Consider the following 18,073-nt stretch of genomic DNA (forward strand, 5'->3'; position numbering starts at 1 on the left):
TAAAACTAAAACGGAACAACCTAACAGAACGGGCGTCAGTGTGGGCATTCACCTTACAAAGATAAACTGATGTGTGTTTGCAGTAGTTTGTAAACCCTTTCTGTGAAGAAGCAGAAAACGGATATTTTCAGCCAAATCTAAGCATTTAAGCAATAGCGGTAAATCTCCGTCTAGAACATAAAGCAAAAGTATTTTTCAAACTGCTCTGCTGTGTGTTGGTTTAACTAAAGACTTGAATTTGTGTTTAGATTCAGAGAGTTTTGAAGCACGTCTCTTCTAGGAGCTGCGTTTTGATATTCCAGAATGGATGGGATTAAATTCAGTTTGCAAAATATCTCCTTCTAAAACAAAAATGGAGCTACCTAACAGAACGGTCTTCAATGTGTGCATTCAACATACAGAGTTAAACTAATGTGTATTTGCAGAAGTTTGTAAACCCTTTCTGTGAAGAAGCAGAAAACGGATTTTTTCAGCCTAATACAAGCATTTAAGAAAGAGCGGTAAAACTTCGTCTACAACACCAAGCAAACTGATCTGCTATGTGCTCGTTCAACTTAAAGTGTTGATTCTGTCTATAGTTTTAGATAATTTGAAGCGCGTTTGTTCTCGAAGCTTTTTTTTGATATTCCAGAGTGAGTGAGATTAAACGCAGTATTGAGAAATATCTGCTTCTGAAACAAAAACGGAGCTACGTAACAGAACTGGCTTCAATGTGTGCATTCAACTTAAAAAATTAAACTTATGTGAGTTTGCAGTAGTTTGTAAACCCTTTCTGTGAATATGCAGAAAACGAATTTTTCCAGCAAAATCCGAGCATTAAATAGCGGCAAATCACGGTATAGAACACAAAACAAACGTTATCATTCAAACAACGTCGCTGTGTATTGTTTTAACTTAAATGGCTTAATCTGTGTTTAGATTCAAAAAGTTTGATGCATATTTCTTCTAGGAGCTGCGTTTGATATTCTAGAGTGAATGGGAGTAAATTCAGTATTGCACAATATCTGCTTCTAAAACCAAAACGGGGCTACCTAACAAAACAAACTTCAATGTGTGCATTCAACTTACAGAGTTAAACTTATGTTTATGTTTATGCAGTAGTTTGTAAACGCTTTCTGTGAAGTAGCAGAATATGGAATTTTTATGCCAAATCCAAGCATTTAAGCAGAAGCGGTAAATTTCCGTCTAGAACACAAAGCAGACGTATCTTTGAAACTTTTCTGCTGTGTGTTCATTCAACTTAAAGAGTTGAATATGTGTTTAGATTCACAGAGTTTAAAGGACGCTTCTTCTAGCAGCTCCGTTTTCATATTCCAGAGTGAATGGGAGTAAACGCAGCATTGAGAAATATCTGGTTCTAAAACCAAAGCAAAGCTACCTAACAGAATGGGCTTCAATGTGTGCATTCAACGTACAGAGTTAAACTGATGTGTTTTTGCAGTAGTTTGTAAACGCTTTCTGTGAAGAAGCAGAAAACGGATATTTTCCGGCCAAATAACAGCATTTTAGCAATAGTAGTAAATCTTCGTCTAGAACACAAACCAAAGGTATCTTTCAAGATGCTCCTCTGTGGGTTCATTCACCTTAGACAGTTAAATCCGTGTTTTGATTCAGAGAGTTTGAAGCACCTTTCTTCTAAGAGCTGCGTTTTGATATTTCAGAGAGAATGAAAGTAAACGCAGTATTGAGAAATATCTGCTTGTAAAACCAAAGGGGAGCTACCTAACAGAACGGGCTTCAATGTGTACATTCAGCGTACAGAGTTTAACATATGTGTGTTTTTAGTAGTTTGTAAACTTCTTCTGTAAAGTAGCAGAAAACGGATTTTTGCAGCCAAATAACAGCATTTCATCAATAGCGGTAAATCTCCATCTAGAACACAAACCGAAGGTATCTTTCAAAATGCTCTTCTGTGTATTTGTTCACCTTAAAGAGATTAATTTCTGTTTGGATTCACAGATTTTGTAGCACCTTTCTCCTAAAAGCTACGTTTTGATATTCCACAGTGAATGGGACTAAACGCAGCATTGAGAAATATCTGCTTCTAAAACCAAAGCAGCGCTATCTAACAGAACGGGCTTCAATGTGTGCATTCAACTTACAAAGTTAAACTGATGTCTGTTTGCAGTAGTTTGTAAACCCTTTCTGTGAAGAAGCAGAAAACGGATTTTTCCACCCAAATCCTAGCATTTAAGCAATAGCAATAAATCTCCGTCTAGAACACAAAGCAAACGTATCTCTTAAACTGCTATGCTGTGTGTTCGTTCAACCTAAGAAGTTGAATCCGTTTTCAGATTCCGAGAGTTTGAAGCACGTTTCTTCTAAGAGCTGCGTTTTCATATTCCAGAGTGAACAGAAGTAAACGCAGTATTGCAAAATATTTGATTCTAAAACCAGAACGGAGCTACCTAACAGAACGGGCTTCAATGTGTGCATTCAACCTACAGAGTTAAACTGATGTGTGTTTTCAGTAGTTTGTAAACGCTTTCTGTGAAGAAGCAGAAATCGGATTTTTTCCAGCCAAATAACAGGATTTCAGCAATACCGGTAAATCTTTGTCTAGAACACAAACCAAACGTATCTTTCTAAATGCTCCTCTGTGGGTTCCTTCACCTTAAAGAGTTAAATCCGAGTTTTGATTCAGAGAGTTTTAAGGACATTTCTTCTAAAATCTGCGTTTTGATATTCCAGAGTGAATAGGACTAAACGCAGTATTGAGAAATATCTGTTTCTAAAACGAAACCAGAGCTACCTAACAGAACGGGCTTCAACGGGTGCATTCAACCCACAGAGTTAAACTGATGGGTGTTTGCAGTAGTTTGTAAACACTTCCTGGGGAAAAGCAGAAAATGAGTATTTTCAGTCAAATCCAAGCATTTAAGCAATAGCGGAAAATCTTTGTCTAGAACACAAAGCAAACGTATCTTCCAAACTGTTCTACTGTGTGTTTGTTCAACTTACTATGTTGAATCTGCGTTTAGATTCAGAGAGTTTTAAGCCCGTTTTTCTAGGGGCTGCGTTTTGATATTCCAGAATGAATGGGAGTAAACGCAGTATTGAGAAATATCTGAGTCTAAAACCAAAACGAAGCTACCTAACAGTACGAGCTTCAACGGGTGCATTCAACTCACAATGTTAAACAGATGTATGTTTGCAGTTGCTTGTAAATCCTTTCTGTGGAGAAGCAGAAAACGGATTTTTTTCAGACAAATCCTAGCATTCAAGCAATAGCGGTAAATCTCCGTCGAGAACACAAAGCAAACGCATCTTCCAAACTGCTCTGCTGTGTGTTCGTTCAACTTACAAAGTTGAATATGTGTTTAGATTAGAGAGTTTTAAGAAGGTTTCTTCTAGGAGCTGAGTTTTGATATTCCAGAGTGAATGGGAGTAAACGCAGTGTTGAGAAATATCTGCTTCTAAAACCAGAACGGAGCTACCAAACCGAACGGGATTCAACGTGTGCATTCTGCTCAAATAGTTAATCTGATGTGTTTTTGCAGTAGTTTGTAAATTCTTTCTGTAAAGAAGCAGAAAAAAATTTTTTGTAGCCAAATCCAAACAGTTATGCAATAGCGGAATATCTTCGTCTAAAACACAAAGCAAACGTATTTTCCAAACTGCTATCTTTTTTGTTCGTTCAACTTACTAAGTTGAATCTGTGGTTAGATGCAGAGAGTTTGAAGCACGTTTCTTCTAGAAGCTGCGTTTTGATATTCCAGAGTGAATGGCAGTAAATGCAGTATTGAGAAATATCTGCTTCTAAAACCAAAAGACAGCGACCTAACATAACGGCATTAAGCGTATGCATTCAACTCACAAAGTTTAACTGATGTGTGTTTGTAGTAGTTTGTAAACCCTTTCTGTGGAGAACCAGAGAACGGATTTTTTCAGCCAAATCCAAGCTTTCAAACCATAGAAGGAAATCTCCGTCTAGGACACAAAACAAACGTATCTTCCAAACTGCTCTGCTGTGTGTTTGTTCAACTAACAAAGTTGAAGCTTTGTTTAGATTCAGAGAGTTTGAAGCACGTTTTCTCTAGGAGCTGCTTTTTGATATTGCAGAGTGAATGGGATTAAATGCAGTTTTGAGAAATATCTGCTTCTTAAATCAAAACGGAGCTACCTATCAGAACGAGTTTCAACGTTTGCATTCAACTCACAGAGTTAAACAGATATGTGTTTGCAGTAGTTTGTAAACCCTTTCTGTGGAGAAGCAGAAAACCGATTTTTTCAGTCAAATCCAAGCTTTTAAGTAATAGCGGGAAATCTTTGTCTAGAACACAAAGCTAACGTATCTTCCAAACTATGCTGCTGTGTGTTTGTTCAACTGACAAAGTTGAATCTGTTTTTAGATTCAGAGAGTTTAAAGCACGTTTCTTCTACAAGCTGCGTTTTGATATTACAGAGTGAATGGAAATAAATGCAGTATTGAGAAATATCTGTTGCTAAAACCAAAACGGAGCTACCTAACAGAACGGGCTTCAACGTGTGCATTCAACTCACAGACTTAAACTTATGTGTGTTAGCCGTAGTTTGCAAACATTTTCTGTGGAGAAGCAGAGAACGGATTTTTTTTTTAGCCAAATCCAAGGTTTTAAGCAATAGCGGGAAATCTTCGTCTAGAACACAAAGCAAACATATCTTCCAAACTGCTCTGTTGTGGGTTCGTTCAACTTGCAAAGTTGAATCTGTTTTTAGATTCAGAGAGTTTGAAGCATGTTTCTTCTTTTTCTTTTTTTTTTAAATTTTTTATTGCATTTTAGGTTTTGGGGTACATGAGCAGAACATGCAAGGCAGTTGCGTAGGTACACACAGAACAGTGTGTTTGCTTCTTTCTCCCCTTCACCCACATTTGGCATTTCAGCCCCAGGCTATCCCTCCCCATATCCCCATCCCACTGGCCCTCCACATTTTTCCCCAATAGACCCCCGTGTTTAGTACTCCCCTCCCTGTGTCCATGTGTTCTCATTTTTCATCACCCGCCTATGATTGAGAATATGCGGTGTTTCATTTTCTGTGCTTGTGTCCGTTTGCTGAGGATGATGTTCTCCAGATTCATCCATGTCCCTACAAACGACACAAACTCATCATTTCTGATTGCTGCATAATACTCCATGGTGTATATGTGCCACATTTGTCCAATCCAGTCTATTATTAATGGGAATTTGGCTTGATTCCAGGTCTTTGCTATTGTAAACAGTGCTGCAATGAACATTCGTGTACATGTGTCCTTATAGTAGAACGATTTATAGTCCTTTGGATATATACCCAGTAATGGGATTGCTGGGTCAAATGGAATTTCTATTTCTAAGGCCTTGAGGAATTGCCACACTGTCTTCCACAATGGTTGAACTAATTTACACTCCCACCAACAGTGTAAAAGTGTTCCTTTTTCTCCACATCCTCTCCAGCATCTGTTGTCTCCAGACTTTTTAATGATCGCCATTCTAACTGGCGTGAGAAGGTATCTCACAGTGGTTTTGATTTGCATCTATCTGATGACCAGTGACGATGAGCACTTTTACATATGACTGTTGGCCTCATATATGTCTTCTTTCATAAACTGTCTGTTCATATCCTTTGCACACTTTAGAATGGGCTTGTTTGTTTTTTTTTTCTGTAAATCTGTTTGAGTTCTTTGTAAATTCTGGATATCAGCCCTTTGTCAGATGGGTAAACTGCAAAAATTTTTTCCCATTCTGTTGGTTGCCGATTCACTCTAGTGACTGTTTCTTTTGCCGTGCAGAAGCTGTGGAGTTTCATTAGGTTCCATTTGTGTATTTTGGCGTTTGTTGCCAATGCTCTTGGTGTTTTGTTCATGAAGTCCTTGCCTACTCCTATGTCCTGGATAGTTTTGCCTAGATTTCCTTCTAGGTTTTTGATGGTGCCAGGTCTTCTGTTTAAGTCTTTAATCCATCTGGAGTTAATTTTAGTGTAAGGTGTCAGGAAGGGGTCCAGTTTCTGCTTTCTGCACATGGCTAGCCAGTTTGCCCAACACCAATTGTTAAACATAAAATCCTTTCCCCATTGCTTGTTTTTGTCAGGTTTATCAAAGATTGTATAGTTGTATGTATGTTGTGTTGCCTCCGGTGCCTCTGTTTTGTTCCATTGGTCTATATCTCTGTTTTGGTACCAGTACCATGCTGTTTTGATTAGTGTAGCCTTGTAGTATATAGTTTGAAATCCGGTAGTGTGATGCTCCCCGCTGTGTTCTTTTTGCTTAGAATTGACGTGGTTATGCGGGCTTTCTTTGGGTTCCATATGAAGTTCCTGGTGGCTTTTTCCAGTTCTGTGAAGAAAGTCAATGGTAGCTTGATGGGGATAGCGTTGATTCTGTAAATTACTTTGGGCAGTATAGCCATTTTCACGATATTAATTCTTCCTAACCATGAACATGGAATGTTTCTCCATCTGTTTGTGTCCTCTCTGATTTCGTTGAGCAGTGGTTTGTAGTTCTCCTTGAAGAGGTCCCTTACGTTCATTGTGAGTTGTATTCCTAGGTATTTAAATCTTTTTGTAGCAATTGTGAATGGCAGTTCATTTTTGCTTTGGCTTTCTTTAAGTCTGTTATTGGTGTAGACGAATGCTTGTGATATTTGCACATTGATTTTACATCCTGAGACTTTGCTGAAGTTGCTTATCAGTTTCAGGAGTTATTGGACAGAGGCGATGGGGTCTTCTAGGTATACTATCATGTCGTTCGAAAATACAGACAATTTGGCTTCCACCTTTCCTATTTGAATACCCTTTATTTCTTTTCCTTGCCTGATTGCTCTGGCTAGAACTTCCAGTACTATATTGAATAGGAGTGGTGAGAGAGGGCATCCTTGTCTAGTGCCAGATTTCAAAGGGAATGCTTCCAGTTTCTGCCCATTCAGTATGATATTGGCTGTTGGTTTGTCATAAATAGCTTTTATTACTTTGAGATACGTTCCATCGATACCGAGTTTATTGAGAATTTTTAGCATAAAGGGCTGTTGAATTTTGTCAAATGCCTTCTCTTCATCAATTGAAATAATCATGTGGTTTTTGTTTTTGGCTCTGCTTATGTGGTGGATTATGTTTATAGACCTACATATGTTGAACCAGCCTTGCATCACCGGGATGAATCCTACTTGATCATGATGAATAAGTTTTTTGATTTGCTGTTGCAATCGGCTTGCCAATATTTTATTGAAGATTTTTGCATCTACGTTCATCATGGATACTGGCCTGAAGTTTTCTTTTCTTGTTGGGTCTCTGCCGGGTTTTGGTATCAGGATGATGTTGGTCTCATAAAATGATTTGGGAAGGCCTCCCTCTTTTTGTATTATTTGGAATAGTTTAAGAAGGAATAGTACCAGTTCCTCTTTGTGTGTCTGGTAGAATTCAGCTGTGAACCCGTCTGGACCTGGGCTTTTTTTGTGTGGTAAGCTCTTAATTGCTGCCTCGACTTCTGACCTTGTTATTGGTCTATTCATAGTTTCAGCTTCCTCCTGGTTTAGGCTTGGGAGAACACAGGAGTCCAGGAATTTATCAATTTATTCCAGGTTTACTAGTTTATGTGCATAGAGCTGTTTGTAATATTCTCTGATGATGGTTTGAATTTCTGTGGAATCTGTGGTGATTTCCCCTTTATCATTTTTAATTGCATGTATTTGGTTGTTCTCTCTTTTCTTTTTCATCAATCTGGCTAGTGGTCTGTCTATTTTGTTGATCTTTTCAAAAATCCAGCTCTTGGATTTATAGATTTTTGAAGGGTTTTTCGTGTCTCAATCTCCTTCACTTCAGCTCTGGTCTTAGTTATGTCTTGTCTTCCGCTAGGTTTTGAGTTTTTTTTTATCTTGCTCCTCTAGCTCTTTCAATTTTGACGATGGAGTGTCAATTTTTGATCTCTCCATTCTTCTCATATGGACACTTATTGGTATATACTTTCCTCTAGAGACTGCTTTAAATGTGTCTTAGAGATTCTGGCATGTTGTGTCTTCGTTCTCATTGGTTTTGAAGAACTTCTTTATTTCTGCCTTCATTTCATTGTTTACCCAGTCAACATTCAAGATCCAGTTGTTCAGTTTCCATGAAGCTGTGCGGTTCTGGGTCGGTTTCTAAATTCTGAGTTATAACTTGATTGCACTATGGTCTGAGAGGCTGTTTGTTATGATCTCAGTTGTTTTGCATTTGTTGAGCAGTGCTTTACTTCCAATTATGGGGTCAATTTTCGAGTAGATGTGATGTGGTGCTGAGAAGAATGTATATTCTGTGGATTTGGGGTGGAGAGTTCTGTAGATGTCTATCAGGTTTTCTTGCTCCAGGTCTGAGTTCAAGCCCTGGATATCCTTGTTGATTTTCTGTCGGGTTGATCTGTCTAATACTGACAGTGGAGTGTTAAAGTCTCCCACTATAATTGTGTGGGAGTCTAAGTCTCTTTGTAAGTCATTAAGAATTTGCCTTATGTATCTGGGTGCTCCTGCATTGGGCCCATATATTTTTAGGATCATTAGCTCTTCTTGTTGTATCGATTTTTTTACCATTATGTAATGGCCTTCTTTGTCTCTTTTGATCTTTGTTGCTTTAAAGTCTATTTTATCAGAGATGAGAATTGCAACTCCTGCTTTTTTTTGCTCACCATTTGCTTGGTAAGTCTTCCTCCATCCCTTTATTTTGAGTCTTTGTGCATCCTTGCATGTGAGGTGGGTTTCCTGGATACAGCACACTGATGGGTTTTGGATTTTTATCCAATTTGCCAGTCTGTGTCTTTTGATTGGTGCATTTAGTCCATTTACATTTAGGGTTAATATTGTTATGTGTGAATTTGATACTGCCATTCTGATGCTAAGTGGCTGTTTTGCCATTTGTTGTTGTAGATTCTTCATTATGTTGATGCTCTTTAGCATTTAGTGTGATTTTGGAATGGCTGGTACTGGGTATTCCTTTCTATGTGTAGTGCCTCTTTCAGGACCTCTTGTAAAGCAGGCCTGGTGGTGACAAACTCTCTGAGTACTTGCTTGTTCGCAAAGGATTTTATTTTTCCTTCACTTCTGAAGCTCAGTTTGGCTGGATATGAAATTCTGGGTTGAAAGTTCTTTCCTTTTAGAATGTTGAATATTGGCCCCCACTCTCTTCTGGCTTGTAGTGTTTCTGCCGAGAGATCTGCTGTGAGTCTGATGGGCTTCCCTTTGTGGGTGACCCGACCTTTCTCTCTGGCTGCCCTTAGTATTTTCTCCTTTATTTCAGCCTCGTTGAATCTGACGATTATGTGCCTTGGGGTTGCTCTTCTTGCGGAATATCTTTGTGGTGTTCTCTGTATTTACTGCCTTTGAATTTAGGCCTGTCTTGCTAGGTGGGGGAAATTTTCCTGGATGATGTCCTGAAGAGTATTTTCCAGCTTGGATTCTTTCTCTTCGTCCCCTTCTGGTACACCTATCAAACGTAGGTTAGGTCTCTTCACATAGTCCCAGATTTCCTGGAGACCATGTTCATTCCTTTTTGCGCTTTATTCTCTGATCTTGGTTTCTCATTTTATTTCATTGAGTTGATCTTCGACTTCACATATTTTTTCTTCTGCTTGGTCAATTCGGCTATTGAAACTTGTGTTTGCTTCGCGAAGTTCTCGTATTGTGTTTTTCAGCTCCTTTAATTCATTCATATTCTTCTCTAAGTTATCCATTCTTGTTATCATTTCCTCAATTTTTTTATATCTTTTTTCAATTTTCTTAGTTTCTTTGCATTGATTTAATACATGTTCTCTTAGCTCACAAAAGTTTCTCATTATCCACCTTCTGAAGTCTAATTCCGTCATTTCATCACAGTCATTCTCCGTCCAGCTTTGTTCCCTTGCTGATGAGGAGTTTTTGTTCTTTCTTGGAGGCGAGGTGTTCTGTTTTCGGGTGTTTTCCTCCTTTATTCGCTGGTTTCTTCCCATCTTTGTGGATTTATCCACTTGTTGTCTGCGTAGTTGCTGACTTTTCGATTGAGTCTCTAGTGGACACCCAGATTGTTGTTGTTGAAGTATTCCTGTTACTTGGTTTTCCTTCTACCAGTCTAGCCCCTTCACTGTATGACTGCTGAGGTCCACTCCAGGCCCTGCTTGTCTGGCGTACACCTATAGCAGGTGTGGAAAAGCGAGTGATGCTGCCAGTTTCTTTTTCTGCTATCTTTGTCCCAGAACGATGCCTGCCAAATGTCAGTCTTTTGGATATAGAGGGGTCAGGGAGCTGCTTGAGGAGACAGTCTGTACTTTTTAGAAGCTCAAGTGCTGAGCTGTGAGCTCCGTTGTTCATTCAGGGCTGTTAGGCTGAAGAAATCCTTTTTTTTCAGATTCTCTTTCTGGGGGTTGGTTTAGGCTTTCCTTGTGAGTGTTTGCCTCACTGTCCTTCCCAGCTAGGAGGCAGTCAAGTCTCTATTTGCCTGCCGAGGCTCTGCCCTGCTGTTGTGAGGTTCACCCTGTTGCTGCAGGCTCTGCCCTTTTGCTGCGGTGTCCGCTGTGTTGCCATTGGCTATGCCCTGCACGGGAGTCTCTCTGTTTTACCGGGTTGCTTCGGCAATGGCAGGCTACATCAGCAATGGGCGTTTACCTCAGTGGGGGCTGATTGTTTTGGTAATGGCAAACGCCCCTCCCCCACGGTGCTGCGCCTTAAGAAAACCTCCTCACTGGGAGTGTTTGGAATCGCTGTTTTGTTTGTCACACTGCGCTAGACCAAACGCTTTGTTCCTGGGATTTCCTGGGCTGGCTCACTGCCCAAGTCCCGTTCAGTCTCAAGTTCAGCCCTCTCAGGTCTCAGTTTGCCGGTTCAACAGGGCACCCGTAACAGTGCCTTTTTTTTATGGAGCGCTGGAGCGCCTCCGCACTCTGGCGTTGGCCGAAGATGCACCGGCTGCTGGCTACATCAGCCAAGACCTCTGCTTGGCGTCCCGTGTCTCTTCTATACCTGGAAATTTCCCCGTTCTGTGGGCGACTAATATCCGTCTGGAAATGCGTCCCCGACTCACCGTCTCCGTGGATCCAGCGAGAGCTTCAATCATTGGTTGTTCTCACAGCGCCATCTTGAGTCCTCCACCAGCACGTTTCTTCTAAGAGCTGCGTTTTGATATTCTAGAGTGAATGGGAGTAAACGCAGTATTTAGATATATCTGCTTCTAAAACAAAAGCGGAGCTACTTAAAAGAACGGGCTAAAACGTGTGCATTAAACTCACAGAGTTAAACTGATGTGTGTTTGCAGTAGTTTTTAAACCCTTTCTGTGGAGAAGCATGAAGAGATTTATTCCACCAAATCCAAGCTTTTAAGTAATAGCGGGAATCTCCCTCTAGAACACAAAGGAAACGTATCTTCCAAACTGCACTGCTGTGTGTTTTCTCAACTTCCAAAGTTGAATCTGTGTTTAGATTCAGAGAGTTTGAAGCACGTTTTCTCTAGGAGCGGCGTTTTGATATTCCAGAGTGAATAGGAGTAAACGCAGTATTGAGAAATATCTGCTTCTAAAACAAAACGTAGCTACAGAACAAAACGGGCTTCAACGTGTGCATTCAACTCACAGAGATAAACTGATGTTTGTTTGCAGTAGATTGTAAACTCTTTCTGTAGAGTAGGAGAAAACGCAGATTTTTAGCCAAATGCAAGCATTTAAGTAATAGCGGGAAATCTCCGTCTAGAACACAAAGAAAACCTATCTTCAAAACTGCTCTGCTGTGTGTTCGCTGAACTTACAAAGTTGAATCTGTGCTTAGATTCAGAGAGTTTGAAGCACGTTTCTTCCTGGGGCTGCGTTTTGATATTCCAGAGTGAATGGGAGTAAACGCAGTATTGAGAAATATCTGTTTCTAAAACAAAAACGGAGCTTCCTAAAAGAACGGGCTTCAACGTGTGGATTCAACTCACAGAGTTAAACTGATATGTGTTTGCAGTAGTTTTTAAACCATTTCTGTGGAGAAGCATAACATGGGGTTTTTCAGCCAAATCCAAGCATTTAAGCCATAGCGGAAAATCTCTGTCTAGAACGCAAAGCAAACGTATCTTCCAAACTGCTCTGCTGCGTGGTCGTTCAACTTACACAGTTGAATTTATGTTTAGATTCAGAGAGTTTGAAGCACGTTTCTTTTAGGAGCTGCCTTTTGATATTGCAGAGTGAAAGGGAGAAAATGCAGTCTTGAGAAATATCTGCTTCTAAAACCAAAACGGAGCTACCTAATAGAACGGGCTTCAATGATTGCATTCTACTCACAGTTAACTGATGTGTGTTAGCAGTAGTTTGTAAATTCTTTCTTTGGAGAAGCAGAAAACGGATTTTTTTCAGCCAAATCCAAGTTTATAAGTAATAGGGGGAAAACTTTGTCTAGAACACAAAGCAATCGGATCTTCCAAACTACACTGCTGTGTGTTTGTTCAACTGAAAAAGTTGAATCTGTTTTTAGATTCAGAGAGTTTGAAGCACGTTTCTTCTACAAGCTGCGTTTTGGTATTCCAGAGTGAATGGGAGTAAACGCAGTATTGACAAATATCTGTTACTGAAACCAAAACGGAGCTACCTAACAGAACGCACTTCAACGTATGCATTCAACACACAGACTTAAACTGATGTGTGTTTGCCATAGTTTGTAAACCTTTTCTGTGGAGAAGCAGAAAACGGATTTTTTCAGCCAAATCCAAGCTTTTAAGCAATTGCCGAAAATCTCTGTCTAGAACACAAAGCAAACGTATCTCCCAAACTATTTGCTGTTTGTTCATTCAACTTTGAAAGTTGAATCTGTGTTTAGATTCAGCGACTTTAAAGCACGTTTCTTCTAGGTGCTGCGTTTTGATATTCCAGAGTGAATTGGAGTAAACGCAGTATTGAGAAATATCTGCTTCTAAACCAAAACAAAGCTGCCTCACAGAACGGGCTTCAACGTGTGCATTCAGCTTACAGAATTAATCTGATGTGTGTTTGCAGTAGTTCGTAAAGCCTTTCTTTCGCAAAGCAGAAAACGGGTTCCCTCCGCCAAATTTAAGCTTTTAAACAATAGCGGGAAATCTCCGTCTAGAACAAAGACAAAACATATCTTTTGAACTGCTCTGCTGTGCGTTTGTTCAACTTACAAAGTTGAATCTGTGTGTAGATTTAGAAATTTTGAACCACGTTTCTTCTAGGAGCTGCGTTTTGATATTCCAGAGTGAATGAGAGTAAAAGCAGTATTGCGAAATATCTGCTTGTAAAACCATAGCGGAACTTCCTAATAAAACGGGCTTTAACGTCTTCATTCAACTCACAATGTTTAACTGATGTGTGTTTGCAGTAGTTTGTAAACCCTTTCTGTGGAGATGCAGAAAACGGAATTATTCAGCCAAATCCAAGCATTTAAGCAATAGTGGAAAATCTCCGTCTAGAACAAAAAGCAAACGTATTTTCAAAACTGCTCTGTTTTGTGTTCCTTCAATTTCCTTTTCTTTTTTAATTTTTTACTGGATTTTAGGTTTTAGGGTACATGAGCAGAGCATGCAAGACAGTTGCATAGGTACACACATGGCAGTGTGCTTTGCTTTTCTTCTCCCCTTCACCCACATTTGGCATTTTTCCCCAGGCTATCCCTCCCCACCTCCCCCACCCACTGGCCCTCCCCTTTTTCCCCCAATAGACCCCAGTGTTTAGTACTCCCCTTTCTGTGTCCATGTGTTCTCATTTTTCATCACCCACCTATGAGTGAGAATATGCGGTGTTTCATTTTCTGTTCTTGTGTCAGTTTGCTGAGGATGATGTTCTCCAGATTCATCCATGTCCCTACAAACGACACGAACTCATCATTTCTGATTGCTGCATAATATTCCATGGTGTATATGTGCCACATTTTTCCAATCCAGTCTATCATCAATGGGCATTTGGGTTGATTCCAGGTCTTTGCTATTGTAAACAGTGCTGCAATGAACATTCGTGTACATGTGTCCTTATAGTAGAACGATTTATAGACTTTTGGATATATACCCAGTAATGGGATTGCTGGGTCAAATGGAATTTCTATTTCTAAGTCCTTGAGGAATCGCCACACTGTATTCCACAATGGTTGAACTAATTTACACCCCCACCAACAGTGTAAAAGTGTTCCTTTTTCTCCACATCCTCTCCAGCATCTGTTGTCTCCAGATTTTTTAATGATCGCCATTCTAACTGGCGTGAGATGGTATCTCAATGTGGTTTTGATTTGCATCTCTCTGATGACCAGTGACGATGAGCATTTCTTCATATGATTGTTGGCCTCATATATGTCTTCTTTCGTAAAGTATCTGTTCATATCCTTTGCCCACTTTTGAATGGGCTTGTTTGTTTTTTTTCTGTAAATCTGTTTGAGTTCTTTGTAAATTCTGGATATCAGCCCTTTGTCAGATGGGTAGACTGCGAAAACTTTTTCCCATTCTGTTGGTTGCCGATCCACTCTAGTGACTGTTTCTTTTTTTTTTTTTTTTTTTTTATTTTTTTTTATTTTTTATTTTTTATTTTTTTTTTTTATTGGATTATAGGTTTTGGGGTACATGAGCAGAGCATGCAAGACAGTTGTGTAGGTACACACATGGCAGTGTGCTTTCTTTTCTTCTCCCCTTCACCCACATTTGGCTTTTCTTCCCAGGCTATCCCTCCCCACCTCCCCCTCCCACTGGCCCTCCCCTTTTTCCCCCAATAGACCCCAGTGTTTAGTACTCCCCTTTCTGTGTCCATGTGTTCTCATTTTTCATCACCCACCTATGAGTGAGAATATGCGGTGTTTCATTTTCTGTTCTTGTGTCAGTTTGCTGAGGATGATGTTCTCCAGATTCATCCATGTCCCTACAAACGACACAAACTCATCATTTCTGATTGCTGCATAATATTCCATGGTGTATATGTGCCACATTTTTCCAATCCAGTCTATTATCAATGGGCATTTGGGTTGATTCCAGGTCCTTGCTATTGTAAACAGTGCTGCAATGAACATTCGTGTACATGTGTCCTTATAGTAGAAGGATTTATAGTCTTTTGGATATATACCCAGTAATGGGATTGCTGGGTCAAATGGAATTTCTATTTCTAAGGCCTTGAGGAATCGCCACACTGTCTTCCACAATGGTTGAACTAATTTACACTCCCACCAACAGTGTAAAAGTGTTCCTTTTTCTCCACATCCTCTCCAGCATCTGTTGTCTCCAGATTTTTTAATGATCGCCATTCTAACTGGTGTGAGATGGTATCTCAATGTGGTTTTGATTTGCATCTCTCGGATGACCAGTGACGATGAGCATTTTTTCATATGATTGTTGGCCTCATATATGTCTTCTTTCGTAAAGTATCTGTTCATATCCTTTGCCCACTTTTGAATGGGCTTGTTTGTTTTTTTCCTGTAAATCTGTTTGAGTTCTTTGTAAATTCTGGATATCAGCCCTTTGTCAGATGGGTAGACTGCAAAAATTTTTTCCCATTCTGTTGGTTGCCGATCCACTCTAGTGACTGTTTCTTTTGCCGTGCAGAAGCTGTGGAGTTTCATTAGGTCCCATTTGTCTATTTTGGCTTTTGTTGCCAATGCTTTTGGTGTTTTGTTCATGAAGTCCTTGCCTACTCCTATGTCCTGGATAGTTTTGCCTAGATTTTCTTCTAGGGTTTTTATGGTGCCAGGTCTTATGTTTAAGTCTTTAATCCATCTGGAGTTAATTTTAGTGTAAGGTGTCAGGAAGGGGTCCAGTTTCTGCTTTCTGCACATGGCTAGCCAGTTTTCCCGACACCATTTGTTAAACATGGAATCCTTGCCCCATTGCTTGTTTTTGTCAGGTTTATCAAAGATTGTATAGTTGTATGTATGTTGTGTTGCCTCCGGTGCCTCTGTTTTGTTCCATTGGTCTATATCTCTGTTTTGGTACCAGTACCATGCTGTTTTGATTACTGTAGCCTTGTAGTATAGTTTGAAATCCGGTAGTGTGATGCCCCCCGCTGTGTTCTTTTTGCTTAGAATTGACTTGGCTATGCGGGCTCTCTTTTGGTTCCATATGAAGTTCATGGTTGTTTTTTCCAGTTCTGTGAAGAAAGTCAATGGTAGCTTGATGGGGATAGCGTTGATTCTGTAAATTACTTTGGGCAGTATAGCCATTTTCACGATATTAATTCTTCCTAACCATGAACATGGAATGTTTCTCCATCTGTTTGTGTCCTCTCTGATTTCGTTGAGCAGTGTTTTGTAGTTCTCCTTGAAGAGGTCTCTTACGTTCCTTGTGAGTTGTATTCCAAGGTATTTTATTCTTTTTGTAGCAATTGTGAATGGCAGTTCGCTCTTGATTTGGCTTTCTTTAAGTCTGTTATTGGTGTAGACGAATGCTTGTTATTTTTGCACATTGATTTTATATCCTGAGACTTTGCTGAAGTTGCTTATCAGTTTCAGGAGTTTTTGGGCTGAGGCGATGGTGTCTTCTAGGTATACTATCATGTCGTCTGCAAATAGAGACAATTTGGCTTCCACCTTTCCTATTTGAATACCCTTTATTTCTTTTTCTTGCCTGATTGCTCTGGCTAGAACTTCCAGTACTATATTGAATAGGAGTGGTGAAAGAGGGCATCCTTGTCTAGTGCCAGATTTCAAAGGGAATGCTTCCAGTTTTTGCCCATTCAGTATGATATTGGCTGTTGGTTTGTCATAAATAGCTTTTATTACTTTGAGATACGTTCCATCAATACCGAGTTTATTGAGGGTTTTTAGCATAAAGGGCTGTTGAATTTTGTGAAATGCCTTCTCTGCGTCAATTGAGATAATCATGTGGTTTTTGTTTTTGGTTCTGTTTATGTGGTGAATTACGTTGATAGACTTGCGTATGTTGAACCAGCCTTGCATCCCCGGGATGAATCCTACTTGATCATGATGAATAAGTTTTTTGATTTGCTGTTGCAATCGGCTTGCCAATATTTTATTGAAGATTTTTGCATCTATGTTCATCATGGATATTGGCCTGAAGTTTTCTTTTCTCGTTGGGTCTCTGCCGGGTTTTGGTATCAGGATGATGTTGGTCTCATAAAATGATTTGGGAAGGATTCCCTCTTTTTGGATTGTTTGAAATAGTTTTAGAAGGAATGGTACCAGCTCCTCCTTGTGTGTCTGGTAGAATTCGGCTGTGAACCCATCTGGACCTGGGCTTTTTTTGTGAGGTAGGCTCTTAATTGCTGCCTCAACTTCAGACCTTGTTATTGGTCTATTCATAGTTTCAGCTTCCTCCTGGTTTAGGCTTGGGAGGACACAGGAGTCCAGGAATTTATCCATTTCTTCCAGGTTTACTAGTTTATGTGCATAGAGTTGTTTGTAATATTCTCTGATGATGGTTTGAATTTTTGTGGAATCTGTGGTGATTTCCCCTTTATCATTTTTTATTGCATCTATTTGGTTGTTCTCTCTTTTATTTTTAATCAATCTGGCTAGTGGTCTGTCTATTTTGTTGATCTTTTCAAAAAACCAGCTCTTGGATTTTTGATTTTTTGAAGGGTTTTTCGTGTCTCAATCTCCTTCGGCTCAGCTCTGATCTTAGTAATTTCTTGTCTTCTGCTGGGTTTTGAGTTTTTTTGATCTTGCTCCTCTAGCTCTTTCAATTTTGACGATAGGGTGTCAATTTTGGATCTCTCCATTCTCCTCATATGGGCACTTATTGCTATATACTTTCCTCTAGAGACTGCTTTAAATGTGTCCCAGAGGTTCTGGCACGTTGTGTCTTCATTCTCATTGGTTTCAAAGAACTTCTTTATTTCTGCCTTCATTTCGTTGTTTACCCAGTCAACATTCAAGAGCCAGTTGTTCAGTTTCCATGAAGCTGTGCGGTTCTGGGTCGGTTTCTGAATTCTGAGTTCTAACTTGATGGCACTATGATCTGAGAGGCTGTTTGTTAAGATTTCAGTTGTTTTGCATTTGTTGAGCAGTGCTTTACTTCCAATTATGTGGTCAATTTTAGAGTAGGTGTGATGTGGTGCTGAGAAGAATGTGTATTCTGTGGATTTGGGGTGGAGAGTTCTGTAAATGTCCACCAGGTTTGCTTGCTCCAGGTCTGAGTTCAAGCCCTGGGTATCCTTGTTGATTTTCTGTCTGGTTGATCTGTCTAGTATTGACAGTGGAGTGTTAAAGTCTCC

Source organism: Callithrix jacchus, chromosome 18 (assembly GCF_049354715.1).
Source record: "Callithrix jacchus isolate 240 chromosome 18, calJac240_pri, whole genome shotgun sequence".
Lineage (NCBI taxonomy): Eukaryota > Metazoa > Chordata > Mammalia > Primates > Cebidae > Callithrix > Callithrix jacchus.